Genomic DNA, 6652 nt, shown 5'->3' on the forward strand with positions numbered 1-6652 from the left:
CAGCGGATGCTGGATGCTGCTAGCACACTCGACTTGAATGTCCCAGCGGCCATCTAGAATCTTTCAAGAGCTTCTTGGGAAGGCGTGGACGGGGGATTTTTAGGGGATGGTGAACCGGACCGACAGCACAGTCGGCCATTCCTCCGCAGCACGAGCAATCCCCCAATGAATTGGAGCAATCATGAGCGATGAAGTATTCGCTGATAGTGGGTCCGAACTCCAGATTCGCCTTGACCCCCCCCACCCCACCCCCCGGGGTTTCAGCACAATCCATGTGCATGCCGGTTCAGAAGCAAGTGCATGCCTACTTTCCTGATACAAAAAGCCATCTCAACCAGTCGTGTATAGTTTTAATATTGAAAACAAGAGTCAAAATATGTATTAAAGCAGGATAAGTTGTTTTGTCGTTTGTCGGTTTTTTTCTGTATATTTAACGAAACACGTATAAATTACACTTACCATGCTTACTGATAGTGCTGAAAATATTAAAAAAGCGACGAAATATGACCACAGCATAGAAAGCTGTCCCGGCAATGAGGATCAGCAGGTGCGACACGTTGACAGGCATAGCAAAACTGTGGTTCCGGTTGTTGAACAGAGTAATCTCCCTTGAGAAGACACCGCCGCTTAATTGCACCAATACTTACACCTCATTTCCAGCATATATTAGCAATAATATTGTATGATGCGATTCTTATAACGCCCCACAACAGCAAGGAAGTTTAATGTTTACTCCGTCATCTAACCATGGTTGTATCGTATAACTTTGAATCGTTGGCTCTTTTACACACAACTCAGTATGTAGTTAATCAGCTGAATGCGTGCCACGGAAAGAGAAACACGTATTAATTACACTTACCATGCTTATTGCTAATGATGAAAATATTATCAGGCTACATATTATGCTCACAGCATAAAGAGCTGTCCTGCAAATGAGAATCAGAACAGGAGGTACGTTGAAACCCATTGTAGCAGAACCGTGTTGCCGCCAGGACTGGCAGTATTGACCAGAGTTAACTCCCTTGAGGAAACCCAAGCTCCTCACAACGATAGTCCGTTCCCGGAGCTCTCACCTTCGTTAAACTCTCTCCATATTGACCTTTTTCACACTTCGCTACTTCCGTTTTGAAAGCGAGGCTTGGAGAGCAGAAGGTGAAGAGTGGATAGCACATGAAACACATGGAGATGTCAACAAGGAACGCAATCGGGACAAACTGTGAAAATTTAACCATTCCGGTACTATCACGCAACAGTACATTTATCGTAAGTATTGAACACTATTCTTATTCTTATCATTGACAAACTATTCTTCTGTTACTATTCTCTTTACTGGTATACATTTAGCAAGTGAGTCTGGCCGTTCTGTTGTGATTTCAATTTCAAAGATCCATGACCACCTGGTAACTCCCCGTGCAGTTTATGGTAGCTGAACAGACTTAATACAAATCCTCGTGTAAAGAATAATTCACTGTTTACACACCATTAAGCCAAACTATTTATTGTGAATTTGAATGAATATCTTTGCGAGTTGTCTTGACGTCGAAATATTGACCTTTCTACCACATTGATATAATGTCATTGTAACTTATTGAGAATTTACAATCATAACAAATCAGAATTTTGCATCACTTGTGTATTTGATGTAAATTGTAATGGACTGAAATACAATCCAATAAAAAATTAGACCTCTAGATCTACTAGTGCTGCTGTGATTGTGAAGATTTGTTGTTTGATTGTCAATGTTGACAGATTAGATAGCATGAGGTGTAATATTTCAACTGAATTATTACATAACGGGTGTGTAAATATTTAAAGTGAAGTACAGTTTGATCTGCAATTTTGTACACAATATTTCTACCAAAATGATATTTACTTTTCTGTACCAAATTAATCATGTCATGAAATGAACAAAAAAACAACTAATTAATGGCCAGTAAATGTTCAATCTACATGTGATCTTTAAATAATGTACAGAAACAGATAAGTCTTTTAAAACCAGCATTAGTCTAAGCTCGCGCAAGCAGCTACACACAAATGGTTTTTGACGTTAGTTCAAGTTTTGCTATATAAAAGGGGGTTATGAAATTAATGCATCAGGGACATCGCATTTACAAATATTATATTTGATTTAGTTCAGACAGGGGACATTGTTACGTACGGGTGATATCATCAAGCATAGAGGATGCAAATATGTTATGAGGATAGTCAAACATTAATATACGCCAATAGGATACAAGACGTTTGTATATTTTAACCTGAAAAGTTCCCAACCGAGTTCTCCTTCAACCATGAAATAATGTGTGCTATTTTTTAAGCTAATATACCGAGTTCTCCTTCAACCATGAAATAAAGTGAGCTATTTATTAAGTCAGTAGGAAGTTTAAGATGAAAATGGTCTATTGGATCACATTTTTCAAACCTCATCAATATATCCATCGCTTTGTACGTGAAATAGCTTTGAACTTGACGTTAAACCCCGTACACCCCACCCAGTTACGTCAGTGATGCAAGACGTCTACCACATTTGAACCCTCGTTCTTAGGCTGCTGGAACACAACTCCACACAGCTAATGGCGGCGTGTTAGGCGACCTGGGGAACCGGGCCATCCAACCAAAAAGACACCTTGCTATTGTCTGTAAGTGTATAACAACTGCGAAAATGTCATGATGATGAGACCGCCTCCGTGGTCAAGTGGTAGAGCGTGCGCCCGGAGACCAAAAGACGTTAAAATATGGTACTTGTTGTTGCCCTGTCTGGCACTCGGCATTAAGGGGCTAAAACAAGGACTGGTCGGCTCGGAGTCAGTATACTGTGTCTGAGTGGGATATTCATGTTTAACTGCGGCATGGTATCTCAGTGTGCTAGCACTATAAATCGGCATCAGTCCGGACTAGTACAAGCACACAAGCACACGCACGCACGCACGCACGCACGCACGCACGCACGCACGCACGCACGCACCCACGCACGCACACACACACACACACACACTCACACACACCACACACACACACACGTGCATTCACATCGCTAGATAAGTGCAATAATCCAATTTCACCTCACCTCATAATGATGAGACAAGACAATCATCAAATACGCCTTTCATCTAACCGAGGATTTGAAAGGAGCAACGCAATACACATGATCATATGTTATGAAGTGGTGATCGATAATCAATAACAAACCATATGTAAGTGGGTCAGTATTCATATTTTTTTCATTCTTTGTCTGATTGTCATAGACATGATCGATTACAACTACATTTGAAATATAGTTTACATGATTGACTGATAAAGTAAGGATGCTATTAACTACAACTAGTTATCAATAACATTAAATAGGTTTACGAATACCCATATTAAGGCCAGTTTACACAGTGCAACAAGTGGTATGTATATACGACTAGTTGCGTAAGGGGCAGGTATTATTGCGGTTCTGTATTAACGTCAGGCAGTCAGAGGGTATCAGGGAAGGAAATATCTACCGGAGGGTCATACAAAATAAAGCACATACTTCGGGAAGGTCATGAAAAATGAATAGTTTATAATTAGTTATAAAAAGATTTTGCATTTTGTCCTTTCGGGGAGGGTCATGAACGATTTGTAAAAGGACATGAGAATGGTCATCCCAAAATATGACAAGCAGTAGAGGAGGGTCATTATTTTCATGGTATCCATGGTCCAAGGACCCGTGAAGATCCGGGGTAGAACAGGTCTTCAGCAAGCCATGCTTGCCGTAAACGGCGACTATACTTGTCGTAAGAGGCGACTAATCGGATCGGGTGGTCAGGCTTGCTGACTTGGTTGATGCATGTCATCGTATCCCATTAACGTGGATCGATGCTCATGATGTCAATCACTGGATTGTCTGGTCCAGGCTCGATTATTTACAGACCGCCGTCATATAGCCGGAATATTGCTGTGTCAAATCAAACTAGAGAACAGCCCAATGGTCTGTTCAGAGCTGCGTCTATTATATCCGTGTCGGGACCCAATGATTGTGGGTTCTAATCCCATATTTGCTCATAGTATGCTACTTGGGTTCCAACGAACAAGACATTATGTGTACATATGGCATACACTGTTTTGGCTTAGTGGGAATCCTTTTTTATTTATTCACTCGGGTCTGAATATTGCCGAGCGTGGTGTTAAACAACAAACAAACAAACAAATCCATGGTCCAAGAGCACCGGGTAACCCACACTCCGATGCAGTTATGTCTGACACAGCATTCACTGCCACAAGCTAATTTGCATATGACGTGGCCACGTGACTTTTCCCTCGTTGGTTAACAGAGGTGCTTATTCTGAAAACAGAAGAGACTGGCCTAATGTACGCCTTTCAGTGCGTTTCAGTTATTGTTTTGCACAATCATATAGTCGGGTCCTACAACTGCATTGGGGATAACTACAATACATCTTTACACAAAGTGGCTTCGATAATAGCACGTGGAGCCGCACAGCCATTCAAAGCAAAGGATGAGTACACAACTGGAAATAGCTCTGCATAGTTGCTGATATCTTACCGATGGAAGGTAACCATCATGACATATGTTTATCTAAGTGTCTTGCCTTTTCAAAAATGAAATTGTTGAAAAACATATGTAATATGTTGAATGAACTGAGAAATATGTGTCGAACAAAGTTGACCGCAAGGTTTTCTGGGTCGATGGCAAAGTATTTTGGCTTCACTTTGACATTAAATTGACACGCACTCCCTCCCTCCGTCCCTACGTCCCTCCCTCCCCCCTCACTCACTCACTAAATCCTACCCACCCACTCACTCACTCACTCCAACAAGAAGTCCGGTAGCAGCAGACATGTTATATTCCCCATATTCAGTGTTTGGGTCTTTGACATCTTTTCTTCTGACACGCCGTGGTATAACTGAAATACTGAACGCGACGTTAAACTCACTCGCCCACTTTCCATCAAAGAGAATCTGCTAACATTCTGTGTCAGTGTTAGTATAAAAGAATGGTCCTAGTCTCAAATTACTGAGTTAATACTACCTGCACCAGACAAACCTATCGTCTGTCAAAGCATTCACTGCACAAAAATAAAAACAAAAATATATTTAATGCTGATGTCATGGTGACGTGACCTTTAGATTATCTGGACTGGTTTTGATTAAATTAAATGCAGATATATGCGGTGATGGTTCAGGGCTGAACCTCCGCGTAGAGAGCATCAGACACGATATACAGACTGCTGGCATGGGTTACACTGCCACCAGCTGTGCGGAATCGTTAGCCCCACACAGTCACACAGTAATATTTCATCGGCCTTAATAATGTTTAATAAATCCTACTGCCAACACACGATTGTTTCCTTACTGAACGAAACAGGGGAAGTTGTTGTATGCATAGTTATGTATATACGACTACTTGCACAACCATAAACGCGGATACAACGTTTTCGAAAATGCATTTATGTGAACAAAGTTAACATATCACTGTTGAATGATTAAATGATCAATGTGAAAACACAAACGCACGCATACACCACACTATGTATCCTGCATGCGGCATAACACATTGGTGTGTCTTAGCATCCAATTTCAGAACTCCTGAGTCATATCAGTGTACACAGCTGGTACAAGTTCAACAGACTGGGATTTTCACCTAGCATGGCCATGCGAGCTTATAGGGGCTAAACATTTTATTGACGTGTCACTCTGCAGGGAGGTTTAACACCTCGCGCGTGTATGTGTGTGTGTGTGTGTGTGTGTGTGTGTGTGTGTGGCTGCTTGTACTAGTCCGTACTGATGCCGATTTATAGTGCTAGCACACTGAGATACCGCAGTTTAACATAAATACCCCACTCAGACACAGTATACTGACTCCGAGCCGACCAGTCCTTGTTGCATTGCATGACATCCAGCTTACTGCACCCGGAATACCGTTTGACTGGGCTCGAAACCCGGAGCACCACAAATATCCATAATTACATTTTAAACACATAGGGCAGACACGTATTATAGTGAGGTAACAGTCTGGCTCTAGGCTTTAGATTTTCTGATGATAATATGTCGAGTGAGTGAGTGAGTTGGGTTTAACGCCGCTTTTAACAGTATTCCAGTTATATCACAGCGTGTCAGCTTAATGTGGGAGGAAAGCCCGAAGTGATGCAGGTCTCAGGTGTTTACCACTTCGGTGAAACCCAGGAGCACGGGTATGGTGCTGACAAACCTAGAAACTTGGGGGGAAGTGGGATTCGAACCCACAATCATAGGTTTCTAGCGTGCCCAAGGGACGCAACCCCGCACAGCGAATCGCGGCGCCTTAGACGACTGGGCCACCCGTGCCCCCGACACGCATCGTAACTGCGATATTAGTTTGTTGTTACTATTTTAACAGCTACCATTTCAATTTTGAATGTGTTCCTGACCCATAAGTTGAAACAGAAAATCATTTCTTCTGTTAAAGTTTCATTCCGTTTTTAAGTATTGTTTCATAAAACTTTGGATATTTATTAAAAACGTACAGTTCCGCTATTGCGTGCGTGCGTGCGCGCGTGCGTCGGTCCCTCGCTACCTCCCTGCCATGGGTGTCAGATAAGAGTGCAGATCTGACATGAGTGAAACTACATATCAAACACATTAAGAACTAAGTTTGAAAGCAGAGACCACGAGGTGCAGCAGAGCTTGAGAA

This window comes from Haliotis cracherodii, unplaced genomic scaffold (assembly GCF_022045235.1).
Source record: "Haliotis cracherodii isolate W230 unplaced genomic scaffold, xgHalCrac1.p SCAF_5, whole genome shotgun sequence".
In the NCBI taxonomy this organism is placed as follows: domain Eukaryota; kingdom Metazoa; phylum Mollusca; class Gastropoda; order Lepetellida; family Haliotidae; genus Haliotis; species Haliotis cracherodii.